Raw genomic sequence first — 14,460 nt, 5'->3', positions numbered from 1 at the left:
CGCCAAAGTATATTTCGCGACCCATTTAGGTTTCATCTTTTTTTATCCGTCCGCAAGCACGACGCCATCTGCGGTCGATTAACTACCCCTCCTGAACCTGTTCGCTCTGCTATCGCATGAAGGGTCTGCTTTATGCGATCCGCAGTAACTCCGCTGCGAGGCTCCGGCGAACAGTTCATGAGCCTGCTCCACTAGCAGGCTAATCGTTTTCAGGAACAGGGTTGCAGCGGCCTCTCTCTCTCTCTCTCTCTCTCTCTCTCTCTCTCTATCAGCTCATCTCTCTCTCATATAACCGACCACAGAGCGAGGGAGGGAGGGAGGGAGGGAGGGTGGGAGGGAGGGTGAGGGCACAGAGAGCGAGGCCATAGTCTTATTAGTGATAATGAGAGAGAGCCACTCTGCCAATTTACATCCGTAATCTGATATTAGCTCCTGCCACCCGCACTAAAGGAGCACACTCAGATGTAGACTGGCGTGCACACATTTGCAGACACACACACACACACACACACACACACATTTCAAATTAGTTATTCATATTCATATTCATGAAAAAGAGCAGAACTGTGAGGCTCCCCCCTGAGGACAAAGGCAATATGGTCCAAACACCAGAAATATGTAACCATACACTAGAATGAGGGTAATGTTAATGTAGAAATGCTAACTGTAGAAAGTTATCATTATTTTACAGGCAATAGAGGGGATGACGTATTTACCCGGAAATAAGCTGCGCTCAGGAAAATAAGCTGCGCTCGGGTTCCCTCGACAGAAAGCAATGGGATTTCTCCATAGGATTTTGGAAAATAGCTCGAAATAAGGTCTGTGGAAAACGAACATATTAGATAAATGCACGTTTTGTTCAGCCGGATAATATCCACATGTCTACCCTACTTTTATAATTTTCAAATCATAAATCTAATAGCCAGAAGCAAAATGCTAACGTTATGCTATAAACGAACTACAGCAGGGTCGCACGACTTCAACGTCACGTTTAGTTTCTTTGAACAGTTTGCAGGAGGCAGGTACTTGCTTTCAAGCAGAACAGGGCAGACAAACTTAGCGGGAGTGTCTACGTGTTCGGCGTAATGACGTACAACGTCCTCGACAACTTCTGTAGTCCTATTCAGCCACTTGTTAACAACCATCGTTTTTCAGACACGTAAACTCTTCAAAAATCACCACTGCTGATGTATTTAATGTCGTAGAACAAAACATAATCCGTCTCTTAAATGTGTGTCAACCACAGACCTTATTTCCAGCTATTTTCCAACATCCTATGGAGAGATCCCATTGGCTCTGAGACAAGGTAGTGGTAAAATGCTAACTCACTTCTGGGTTTTGGGACTCGTCACTGCACCACTCAATTGGAGTGCATTCCTACCAACGCCTGTAATTAAACTCTTCTATAATGGATTCTAGTATTTGCTGCAGATTTTAAAGGGGGACATATTCTGCATTTTGATAAACACAACATGTAGTATTACAGAGCATAGACGTTTGAGTTCTCATACAATAACTCACTGAACGTCTCATATATGAGAAAATGAATCCTCAGCCTGTGTTTCTATATCAAGGAACTGATGGATCCAGGAAACTGATGGATAAAAGAAAGCAGATTCTCTGAGGCGAATACTGAAGGGCTCGGTTGAACGCGATAAATCCTTGCAACATGTTCATGAATATTCCGTGTACACCGGAGAGGCAAATCTCTCAATCACTCTCATTCCCTTGTGTTTCAATTAGATCCAAACCTCCCAGAATCAGCTAATTGTTGTAAGCACTTAAGCATGTATGGCAGGATCCCTACCGCTATCCTCGGGCTACAATGGTGACAGAGCATTATGCATGCCAGAGGGGGAACCTTTTAGCTGTAACATCACACACTAAAACATACCGTCATGTGTAGCAGCGACTCTCTGAAATCAATTGCCTCCGATACAGGCTGTGGTTTCACTTCTCCATATTCTCATCACTTAAACAGGACTTCTATCATGCAATCATGCCTGGCATATGGATGTACACCGCACAACATTATCAAATAACTGCACATCTTGCTCTAATCTACTCAGTTTCCGAGAATTAAAAGCACATTTTTCTTGATGCAAATGAAGTGGAGTTCTGATTATCGTAGGTATCTGCGGTAGGTTATTCAACGCACCTGTTTACAGTTATTCTAATAAGTACAAATAAGGCGGAATATCTGATATTTAAATATGTTATACACTTAAGATTAAATCAGTTTTATTGAAGAAGGGTATTGAGGCCAGATCAAGGCTTCTAAATGCAGAAAGAAAGCAATTAACAGCCGCCGTGTGTAATGCTGAAAGAGAGCTGCTTGCCATTTTGTTTTTGGTGAATACATATTATTGATGTTTTGTATTTTAATATAAAATGCCATGCAGTTACTTAGCCATTATAAATGCTATATTTCTGCAATGTATAGGAGAGTGGGGCCCCGAAGATGCAGCTGTTTGCATGCTGCTTGTATAAAGGACTGTCTTGCCCCATCAGTTGTTGCCTTGCCTTTCGGGTGTGATAGTGTTGATTACAATTCATTTTCAAATATCAGTTGTCAAGTCAGCTGCTGAACAAAAAATACATTACTAACTTAAATACATTTAAGAGATATGTCCATGTAGTAGGGCTGCACGATATATCGTGTGATATTAAGTAGGCAAATTAACTCAAACACGTCATGTTACAATTATTTTCCTGCTTGCTACAAAAGGAAAACTCGCATGTCAGGGGTACTTGAGTGAGTGACATGCCGGCTCTGCATGCACAGCAAACCACCAATCACAATCATTCTTGATCAGATCACAGCAGGATAACCGAGCTAGCTCAGCTTGTTGCTCTGATAACTTAAGATCCAGAAGTCCGTGACTAAAATCCATCATCCGGTTAAATATCGTTAAAAAATACCAATTGTATAGCATTTAAAGTTCAAGAAAGGATGGTTTGCGGACAAAGAAAACTGTCTTTTCTTCAATTCCTGTATTTTTTCATATCACAATATATATCTCAGGGGAAAAAAATATATCGCAAGGTCAGTTTTTTCCAATATCGTGCAGCCCTACCATGTAGCATGTTTTTCTGTTTTTAGGCATCGTGAAGTCACATAACAAAAGTGATGGCATTTGTAACTCTTCTTGATGAGGAGATGTTAGCCAACATTGACTACATAATGGAAAAAGGAGAGCACTAAGAGAACTTTAATGGTAACCTATCAATTACAAGCTATGACAGAAACAATGATTGGAAACTTGTGTGGGAGAGAAACTCTCTCTGGAGGGAACTTTTGGATTGTAGCCTTTGCAGGCCATTGACATGCAGAAAAACCTATATAACAAACTACAGGAAAGGGAAAACCCCAAAAAGTGTAGTAGGGCCTCTTTACGGTTTTTTCTTTGTATTTGATGTCAACATCTGGGCCTCATGAAAGTACATTTTTTAGACCAAACTACATTTTTTTCTTAATCCTGCATTGATACAATTCACTTTATGAATTTAAAGCCTTACGTTATGCTGACATGGAGGCTTCATTCTCAAGATGAAAAAGACCCTTTTAATCCCAAAGGGCACACATCTTGGATGCCTCTTGTCAGCTTTCATCGCAACGCATTTATTTGAGACCATACATGATATGTGAATAAAGATGTCTAGTCATTTGTCAGCCTGCTGAGTCAGTCTGGCTCAAATTGGGATATCCATCATGTAAGTGAGAAAAACACCTTAATTGGATTTTTAACAAATATGGTATAGGTTGAATGATGGCGCACAACTTCTTGGCTATACAGCTTCACCAAAAAACAACTGAACTTGTGAAGTTTTAATTTATTTCGAGCATGTTTTTGGATTTCAGATTTTGGAATATTCACTTCTGTTCTTTTACATGTCACTCTTTTATTATAAAGTAACCATTTAACCTCCAAATCTTATTCTAACACTCTCCATTGTATAGTTTATTAACCCTAGCTGCTTTACCCTCACTTAGTGCAGAAACCCTCTAACCTTCGAGTGTGCAGATAATAAAGTCAACCCAACCACCGTAACTATGTGTGCACTGCTTTTTCTGTTTGACTGAGTGACTTCTGCTTCTCCCTTTCAATAATGTGTACGCCGTCTCCCCTGCACACTGCCGAGGTACTGTACCTCACACTCTTTCTCACCAATTACCTGTCTGTATCTGCCTCTGTGTTGTGTGATTGAGAGAGGGTGTGAGAGGAAGAGAAAGTGATGATGTGTTCGTGTGTGTGAGCATACCTGCATAAGGGTGGTACGTGTGTGAGAGAGCGAGAGAGAGAGAGAGAGAGAGAGAGAGAGAGAGAGAGAATGTGTGTCTGCGTCTCATTCTCCTGCCTCTGTTTCCCCTCCGGATCTCATGTATAATTTATGGGTCCTCTCATGAATATGCTAATTAGCCAGTGTGCAGCGAGAGGTGAGAGGGCTTCCCCTGTTCTATTCTTACATTCGTCTGATGAGAGGAAAAAAGAGAGGGATGGAAATGAGAAAGAGGGAGAGTGTGTGTTGCTGCCGGAGAGAAAAGGGAATGAGCGGATGATGGAGGAAGACGAAGGGCAGAGGAAAGGAAAACGCTGGAAGGAGAGAATGTGGAAATACATTTATGAAATCCCCGGCGTTCGACAAATAAGCATTGTGGCAATATGGACGGTGGCGAGCCCGTGTTGTGCTATATTGTGTTGGAGACAAATGAATCACCCATGCTGGGGGACGTGGAGAGGCGAGATTGGAAGAGGTAGAGAGAAACTGAGAGATGAGAGGGGAGAAAGAAAAAAAAAGGGGAGAAATAGTTGTCATTGTTCCATCAGCATTTCAGTCGTGTTTTTGAAAGGCTAGACAGGCAGGCAAATAGGGCCCGTTATTCCAGTTTCAATTGCTTCTCCCATAAATAGATGATAGGTGCCAAGTTTCTGAAGAAGCTGAAAAAAACCCTTCTGAGCACCGCTCTAGACAAAAGAAGGTGACGCAAGCCCCCTAGCACTAATCAGATAAATTGCGGAGACAGAGAGGTAGAAGGTAGAGAGATTAATCCAATAGCTAACAAACTAAACATCAAACGCCTCGTCTTCAAAGTTGCGTAACATGAAAAACCCTTTAAACCACATGAAAACCCTCACAGACAGCTGAGGGAAGATCTCACTCTCCTTTCTTCTCACTTTCGCTTGAACTCTGACAGTCTATCTGCAAGCCCCCCCCCCCTCCTCTGTCTCTCTCTCTTTCTGTGTCTTCGTCTCTCACACTGAACCTCGCTCACCCTTTCTCACCCCATGTCTTTCTCTTTTTTGTATTTCTCTCTCTCCACAACTATCTCCCCTCTGGAGTTCAATCATGAGTAGTGAGTCTCATGTGAAATAGTGCATGACATGCAATGTGTGTGTGTGGGTACAATCTTTGCATGGATGCATACAGTTGAGTCTGTGCATGTGTGTGTTTGAGGGAATATATGGTGCTGTGTGTGTGTGTGTGTGTGTGTGTGTGTGTGTGTGTGTGTGTGTGTGTGTGTGTGTGTGTGTGTGTGTGTGTGTGTGTGTGTGTGTGTGGCTTTCCAGCGGGCAGCTCATGATTCAGCATCTGTCGCCCAGATTACGTAAGAGAGCAGACACGGACTGACTAAGTTAACTGCTGATGAATGGCTGAGTTACTGACTGAGCGACTGACTCAACAAACTGATTTATTGGCAATCAAATGGGCCAAAAAACGTGCTAACTTGACTGACTGTTGGGCTAAGAATGGGAAAGACAATAGACATGAAGACTGCACAAATACTTTTATTAAGAATTGTAATTGTGGTCACGATTTTGGCTTTCAACAACCAAATGAACATGATCCGACTACGATATTGATATATAAAACCATTGTACGCTCATATAAAACTGTTCCCTATGTCATATCACGGCTTCCTGAACTAAGAGCGAGCCAGCAGGGGGTTAGCGAGTTGTTTCCGCTTCATTTTCATTTCACTTTTGCACCTTGCAGCAGCAGCCTGTGAAAACGTTCCTGAAAATGCAACTGTAGTCCAGAGAAGAAGAGTTAAATATAACAGAGAACAGATAGCCATAACAAAAATGCACTTAGTTCAGCTAAAGAAGAACACAATTTGAAGTCTTATATTGATGCAAAAACGTGTCAATTAGGAGGAAAGGAACACACCGTGAAAGTGCTCTTTTAATTGAATGTTGTGCAAAACGTGCAGTTAAACATGGAAGTGAAAGCAGTGCTTTTATATATTAAGAAAGTGCCATACAATTATTTTCTCTTTCAAAATCATGAATATTTGTGATAAATGATTATCTCTATATTGATCAGAATAGTGTGACTTTGGTCCAGATTGTTGAGCCTTGACCATGGCTAAGCAAGAAAATAATATATTACGCATAAGAAGCATAGTTTGTCATGTTACCTGGGGCTTTGGGAATCAGCCTTGTTGGGGGATAGAGAAATCCACTTTGAAATGACATAGTTGAGGTGTCCTGGTTACTCTCTCTCCTCATGTTTCCTGTCAATCTGTACACTGTCAACTATCAAAATAAAAAGGCAGTTGCATAGCTCGTCAACCCCAGAATCCCTGTGAGAATAAATTATAATGTGTCCCTGTACCAAAACAGAAAGGAAAAAAAAACATCTGCCAAATGTATGCTGGAATTTGCAAGCAAAAGGCAAAATAAAGGAGGAAAAACACTAGATTGTAAAACTCTGTAAAGAGAGTTGGAGGAGCGGGAGCTCCACAAGAGTACCGATGAACGTAAAGTTAGCTGGGGATCTGCACTGAAACCGCTATGTGGATTATTAAAACTAATAAAAAAAATAACATATTATTTCATTCAAAGAGTGTTTTCCCCTCCTGCAGGAAAGTAAAGCAAGTAAACCCCACACAATGTTTAGTCTCCAAGGGCCAAGACAGAAAGGCATTTGGTACACTTTGCTCTGATGCCTTAATCTAATGGCACATTTCCACTGCAGCCCCGTTTAAGCGTCCCTAAGCGTCCTCGCTCAGGCCTCGGGCTGCCTCGCTGGCCGTCCGAGGCCGTGGCGCATTTCCATTACAGTTTAGGACCTGGGTTAGCAACGCAGTGTAGGCGGGGCGATCGGCTTCACATTTCGAGTTGTTCCGTCGAGCTCCCGCTGGATTTTATCATCCCCAATGAGATGTAGGAACGTCGTCACCTCCTCGGTCGACCACGGTGTGCTTTTCTTTGAAGTTGTCATTTTTGTAGCTCCTCCGTTTACAAAAAATGCTGTGTATAAAAATGCTGCAAGCTTGCTTATAGATATATATGCGACGCTAGGGATGATCTCGCGCGCGATCTTGTGACGATTCTCTCTGACTAATCAGCAGTCGAGAGTGTTGACGTCACTAGTTCAGCCCTGGCCCTGGCCTGATAGAACCACGTACCCGCTAGCCGGTGCTACGCTATATGGAAAGGCCACCAAAAACTGGCCTGGCCGGTTGAGGACGATTAAGGATGCTTAAACGGGGCTACCCGCTGCAGTGGAAATGCGCCATAACTGAAACTGAGAACATGTCATAGCTTTACTGACTATCTAGTTGACTCACAGGCTTAGAGATGCTGACCAACCTACCAGTCATCGTCCTGACATGACAGCTGTCAGACTAACTGAGTCTCTGTCTGAAGCCGGACCACTGATAGATACGCCGGCTGCCTGGATGTCTGATTAAATATCTGATTGGCTGAAGTTGGTGCGAGGATGAGAGGAGAAGAGAAGAGAGAAGAGAGAAGAGAGAGGAGCACAGAGGCAAAACAGAGTTAATTACAGTAAACTTGGATAGGCAGTGCTGACAGGCTGGGAGAGAGTGCAGAGACGGGAAGAAATGGAGAGTGGCGTGAATACTCTGAGCTCCCCTGCTAATAGATGCAGTTACCTAGATGCTCCGGCTCCTCGTACAGACACAATAGAACAGAGTGGAGCGTAGCAGGTTAAACACACACGTACACACACACTAGGGCTGCCCCGAATACCATTTTTCGGGCTCCGGATATTCGGTAGTAATCAGCAGCGAACCGCTTCGACACGTGTATTTCAGTTTATTCACGGCATTCTTTTTGTTATTCTACAGTATTGTTGTTTTATAGTTATTTGTTAATGTATAACCCAATTTGTGTTCTTTGAAATTGAAAAGGATATTGCATTGTGTTTGTTACTTTCGTTGCAGTTGTATATGTCTTAAGTGTAATTTGGCTTGGCTTCCTATTTTGTATGGACATGCTTTTATTTTGAAGGAGAGTTAGCGTTGTTGACAGTTGTTGCTATGGAAACAACGTGACAGAGATTAATGGAGAAAAAGTAATATCTACATATAAAGACGGAGAAAGTAAACGATAACATTTATGGTTAAGTGTTAGCACCCCCCGAAGAGGCACAAGCTCTTACGTTGACATTGGAGATTTCTATAAATTCAACAAAAAAAAACTATCCGAATAACGAAATTGAAACCTGAATAGTACTCCAACGAACGAATATTCGGATACAACCCTAACACACACACACACAGAAAAAACTTCCACAGTGGAGATACATTTTCAATCTGGCTTGGGAACCGCAGGGATGCCAGTTAAATCCCGATTGGTCCTTGAGCAAGGCACCAAACCCCGAATCCATGGTACCAAAGCAATGCCAGCCTCTTCACTCGGAGACATATTCACTAATTCTGCACTCACTATGTTACAGAAGTAAACAAAGGAGTCCAATGAAGGCATATCTTAGGATGTGTATTTTGTAAATTGTGTAACATTTTTTATTTGTTGTATTTTTAATATATTTGTTATGCATGCTTATTAATTAACATGAAGCTGTCTTTGGCTCTTTTCTGCTTTAAAAAATGTAAATGTCCCCGCTGTTGGACGAATATAGGTATTCTGATTCTGATATCAAGTAAGGGGGGGGGGGGGGGGGGGGGGGGGGGGGAGTGTGTGGGTCCCACTGGAGGAAAAACAGGGATTGTTGCCTTTGCAGACCACTTCAATGCACAAAAAAACGATGTAACACACTACAGGAAATTGTGCCCCTTTAATATCGTGATATGAGACGAGATATTGTCTCAGATTTTGGACATTGTAATATCACAAGAGTGTTTTCCTAGTTTTAAAGGCTGCATAACAGAAAAGTCAGAACAGACTGTTCAAGCTGTCCTATTATTTGCCTTTACCAACTAAGACATTATATCAACATAAATACTGATTATTGATTACAAAAAATCAAATACCACGCCAACAATATCGAGGTATTTGATAACAAATATTGTGATAGCTGATTTTTTTTCCATATTGCCCAGCCGTAGGAGAGGGTAAGGTTGTGTGACTTCAACGTGTAAACAAAAAGAAGGAAAGAAAGTCAACAAGAAATGAAATTTTTTTGAAGGGAACAGGAAAAAGGAGATAGCGTTCGGCAGTGTGACCTTCAGTGTCAGACTGTGGGGAGGATCAACCTCTGGGAGACAGGGGCGGCTTGGCAAAGTCAATAGCAGACAGGGTCAGGCCAAACAAACAAACACACACACACATAAATACAAAAACACACGCACACACACACACTTCACACCCAGAGCCAGCCTGTAGCAGATCTTCAGCCAATGATATGAGGTACAATAACACCCAATGTGAGTGGGCTCCTCTCATCGCTTGACAAAAGAACACACCTCCAACAACACATGTACACACTGCACTCTGCGATTCACACATCTCACTTTAGTGGCCACAGACAGAGGGAGGAGAAGGACTGGAAGAAGAAGAGGAGGAGGAGGAGGGTGACAGCGGGAGTGTGAGAGAGAGAGAGAGCAAGAGAAGTGTCGCCCTCTTCTCACTGATCCCTTATGCTAAGAGGGATTTGCATACATTTTTAATCAAAGCAAATTAGATCATAACCAAATTAAATCACGCTTTCCAGCCTCCCCCTTCTTTGTCCGCCTCCTGTTCCATCCACCCACCTATTCCTCATCATTTAATTATAGTCACTAATAGGTATGGTTAGAGAAAAGAAAAAAACTCTTCACATACTGCGCTAATTGACAAAATATATGTGTGTAATATGTCTTAGTGGTATTTAATTCGAATATATATCCCTATAGTAAGAACAAAACACAGATTTCAACAGGCTAAACTGATTTTACAATAGCTCACTTGGCTGTGTTGACTGTCAAAACGTGTGCCGACATATATAGCAATAAATCAAATGGAAGGACACACGCGCATGCATGTTGGCTAACAACACAGTCATCCACCACAGAAACTACACACCTCCTCCTACATTCCTCTCCACACCCTATGCTGCTTAACAGATTGGTATCAGCCCCCATTGCTGGCTGTGGCCCATTACACAATGACTTCCTACTGTTGTCCGATAACTCAATCACAACCCTTCTATAGGCAATCATCACGAGGTACGCCTCTTCGCTGTCTAAATACACTTTGCCACCAACACAATTTGTCTCGATTTCATCACCAACGAATGAGAATTCCTCAAACAAAGCAACCTGACCAAACCAAACACAACCAACCAACCAACCAAACACACACACACACACGTTCACTATGTGCATGTTAAGTGCAGTCTTTCTTTCTCTGTCTGTCACATGCACACACAGGGGCCTGCAGGCCTGTTTTAGATGCAGACTCCCATGTCCCAGTAAATGATATTAAAAGTCATATCATGAATAAATCAGCAGGCAGGGCCCTAACGTCTCCTCCATGACACGTCCACATTCACATACAGCGGGGAGAGGGAGGCACGAGGATGCCTTCACCATGCATAACAAACACACAATGAACACTGTAAAACAGGACTGCAACCAACAATCATTTTGTTTTGCCTAACTGAAGATACATAACCCAAAATATATTACTATCATATAAGACAAAGAGAGACAACACATTTTCACACTCAAGAAGCTGGAACCAATGATATTTTGACAATTTTGCTTGAAAAATTACAAATTAGCTTCAGCAATATGCTTGACAAACAAGTCAATTGTTCATGTGTTCCAATGTTTCATAAGTTCATACAAATCAAGCCTGGTTTAAATCTTATCTGAACAAAACAAGGACACATTGAGTGAGCAGTAACATTTTTCACTAACAGGCTAAACTCACCTGGAGACCGGCGCCTGCTTTAAGCCACTTCTAAGTTCCATTAAAATGAAATTCATGGAGGCACTTTCGGCCCATTTCAGTTCTGACCTGAGGGAGAAATACGAGACACAAATCCTGGGGCTATAAACAGTAATTTCCACAGTATATTTAAAGTAGCACAAACACTTAGGAGGCCTTGTGGATTATAGAAAAAATGTTTGAATCGAGGCATTTTAACTCTAAGCATGTAAGCGCTGGATATCTAATGCTTGAGGGCGTGATTAGCAAAATGTGTTTTTTCTTAACATCTAGCAGCAGTTCTAGTTCTAGGAAACTACACAGATAACTTCAGGCTTCCTATAGAAGTGTGCAATCGCAGTTTTACTAAATATTACACTGGAATCAGGTGAGGTAGTGCAGCAAGACAATGTGCTAGCTTGCTAAAGGCTCTCATTGAAGCCTCGTGCATGTATTTCATTGTAAACAAGTGTTATGCTATATATTAATAACAATGCTCCCGCGTGTAGGGAAGGATGTTCGTACAATTGTAATGATTGTGTGGCTACCTACTAGTGTCTACTGTGTTTTGTTGACATGTTTAACACTTGCAATATTTTGTGGCGACATCATGTTTCTTACCTGTCCGACAGATATCCACGTTGAAGTGTTCCCCACTTTGGACAGTTCAGGGAGGCTGGGAATTTAGACTATCCCCCAAATCACCGTGTCAGGCGGCAGCCCTCTCTGCATGTTCTGAAACTTTCTTTATGGAGAAAAAAGAGCTAACATTCAATCAATAACCAATTAATTCACCTTCACAAATTAAAATTGATTTTATCTTCTCAAATGTGAGAATGTGTAGCTTTTCTTTGTGTAGATTGATCATCAACTGAATATCCTTAAGGTGTACACTAGTCAGATAAAACAACAGAAACGAATATGAGTTTAAGATTTTTTTTTTTCTAGAAAATACTAAATTAATTTTGAAGGTTTTTAGCAGATTAATTATAATGAAATCAATTTTTGGTTGCTGCCCAAATGTAACATTTGAAATGCCTCACTGAAAATACTGCATTGTGGTAAGCTTGCCCACAGTCACAGTAAATATGTTTCCTCCTTTGATACAATGACTAGAGATAACCTGAGATGCTTTGACGTTAGTATAAACCACCATGATAAATGTGATACAGTGTATTGTAAGAAATCAATGTGAGCATGCATGTAAACATAATGATGTCCTGGCATTTAAAAGTGCTGACCAAGTTATTTTTAACCGCATAAGAAAATATGTTGGTCCTAAATATAGCCTAGTTTGGATTTCATCTTTAAATTCTGCAGGTACTAAATATGGATGATGCTAAAAACATTAGTTTTCATTTATTATTATAAATACAGTCACTGGTTGTTCTTATGTCAAACATTGGTTAACCAGTTTTTTGTTGACAATGTGCTTTTAATATCCTACTAAATCAATTTTTTAATTATCCAGTTTCTATTTAAGTACTTAAAGTGATCGATTCTGATTTATTGATGGATATAGCAGATTCTATAACTTTGGAAATATGAGTCAAGTGTAATTAAAGTTTACGTGAACTGCTACTGACAGTTAAATTCCCAAGTCTTGCACACACTGCACTTAGTGACTTCTCAAGTGTTGTTTTTGCATGTCTTCTGCAGGGGGGAATGTAGCTGTCAAGGAGAAATGTATTGTCTAGGTATAACCATATCCGGACCTCTAGTCTCCTTTTTATGAAGGTAATATTAAAAAATACATTTCCTGGTTAGACATTACAAGAGAAATTGGCTCTTCATGTGATAAATCAAGTGAAATGATATACCAAAGTCTCGTGTATCCTGCGCAGCAATCCATATTGAAATGATATTCACTTTATGCGCTGTATTATGCTCCATATTATATGCAGTGAGGTTCTGTTAATGTGCCAGTGGGTCCAATGTCTGCTTTATAAAGGGGTCAAATGTTGAGCAAACTGTATACTCAACCCAGTCTCACAAAAAAACGTGTAATAACTACGTTGGTCCACAACGTAGGACGTAGTATATCTACAAAAACGCCTCTGAAATTGAAAGATGCCTACGTTTTTTTTTCACCATTCATTCCAATGGCTGGCTTCTATGTCACGTGATCTTCAAATTTCTCCCTGCAGAAAAAAAAAATATGGCCGACCTTCGTTTTATTCTCGGTGTAAAATGCCTATTTTAAGGTTAGTTTGGTCATTAAAATGCGTTTTGATGTCATTTCATGCGAGAAATATGAGTTGTTATTTAAGATTATGTGTGCAGTGGGTGTACAATACATGATCTTTAGTTTGCTAGTTATTACGAAGATTACTTCAGGAAATTGTGTCCATTCAACGTTTTCATTGTTACCAAGATGGTTGCTAGGGACGCTGCTATCGATATTATTTCTGTTATGTTGTGTAAAATGTTGTTATCTTTATTGCTACCCCCTTCCCCGTCAATGTATAGTGTTGGTCCACAGTGCAAACGTATTAGTTATTAGCTAGACTTTTATTTAGCATCTCAAAACACATGTAAACAGCTTCATGCCCGGGAGGCGAAGACCGGCAGTCCGGCTCACTAAAATGTCCGTGCAGAACAATACCCATGAAATGGGATGGGACCACGGCAGACTGTCCAAAACTGGATTTGAACGGGTCCACCGCATCCCCCCCTCCCCCACCCCGTCCCCAGAACTACACATGCTGGCACGTCTCTACTGGGAATTGTAGTTTTAAAAGACGTTTTCATATTTCCCATAATAAGAAGTTGCCAGTATTAAACTGTGTACATCCCTGGAGGACAGAGGGTGTCGTTTTTCTCATACTGATATTCTGAACAATCTGTGCTGTTGTATTTGCTGTAAAATGTCTCTACTGTAGGCTAATTTTTATTATATGTACAGCACTTTGGCTCGACCAAAAATCGTTTATAAATGTGCTATATAAATAAAACTAGATTTGATTTGATTTGATTTTGGAGGTTTAGGGGATAGGAAACACTCACATTTAAAAAAATATAATTAATAAATGGGTGAAAATTGCTTGTGCCCAATGGGCAGCATTAATATATACCCACACGACAGCTAAGGTCAGAAGAGCTTTATTTAACAGCTGGTCTTATGTCTGTGACCCCTCCTGTTGTTCATTGATAAGCCTGAAACATGCACTTGTCAAGGTTCAGAGGCACATTTTGCAAATCTGGCAGTAGCCATCGATCAGCTTAAGATAAGATATACTTTATTGATCCCAAGTTGGAAACATTTGCATTACATCAGCATGTGTATAGTTGTACATATGCAGTGGTGTTTATTTGTAAATCATTTAGTATAATCACA

The 14,460-nt window shown here is 40.9% G+C and overlaps 1 long non-coding RNA gene across 1 annotated transcript in view; it reads right to left on the bottom strand.

The window, feature by feature from the left end:
- LOC117557761 overlaps positions 1-11,830 on the bottom strand; it is a 43,598-nt gene extending 31,768 nt beyond the window's left edge. Inside the window, exons 1-2 of the long non-coding RNA XR_004570753.1 lie at positions 11,745-11,830; positions 11,127-11,213 (exon numbers count right to left, since the gene is read on the bottom strand). This is a non-coding gene — a long non-coding RNA (uncharacterized LOC117557761). The remainder of the gene's footprint in view (positions 1-11,126; positions 11,214-11,744) is intronic.
- Between the last annotated feature and the right edge of the window lie 2,630 nt (positions 11,831-14,460).

This window comes from Gymnodraco acuticeps, unplaced genomic scaffold, assembly GCF_902827175.1.
Source record: "Gymnodraco acuticeps unplaced genomic scaffold, fGymAcu1.1, whole genome shotgun sequence".
NCBI classification, from domain to species: Eukaryota; Metazoa; Chordata; class Actinopteri; order Perciformes; family Bathydraconidae; genus Gymnodraco; species Gymnodraco acuticeps.
This window is presented reverse-complemented; position numbering and strand designations above follow the sequence as displayed.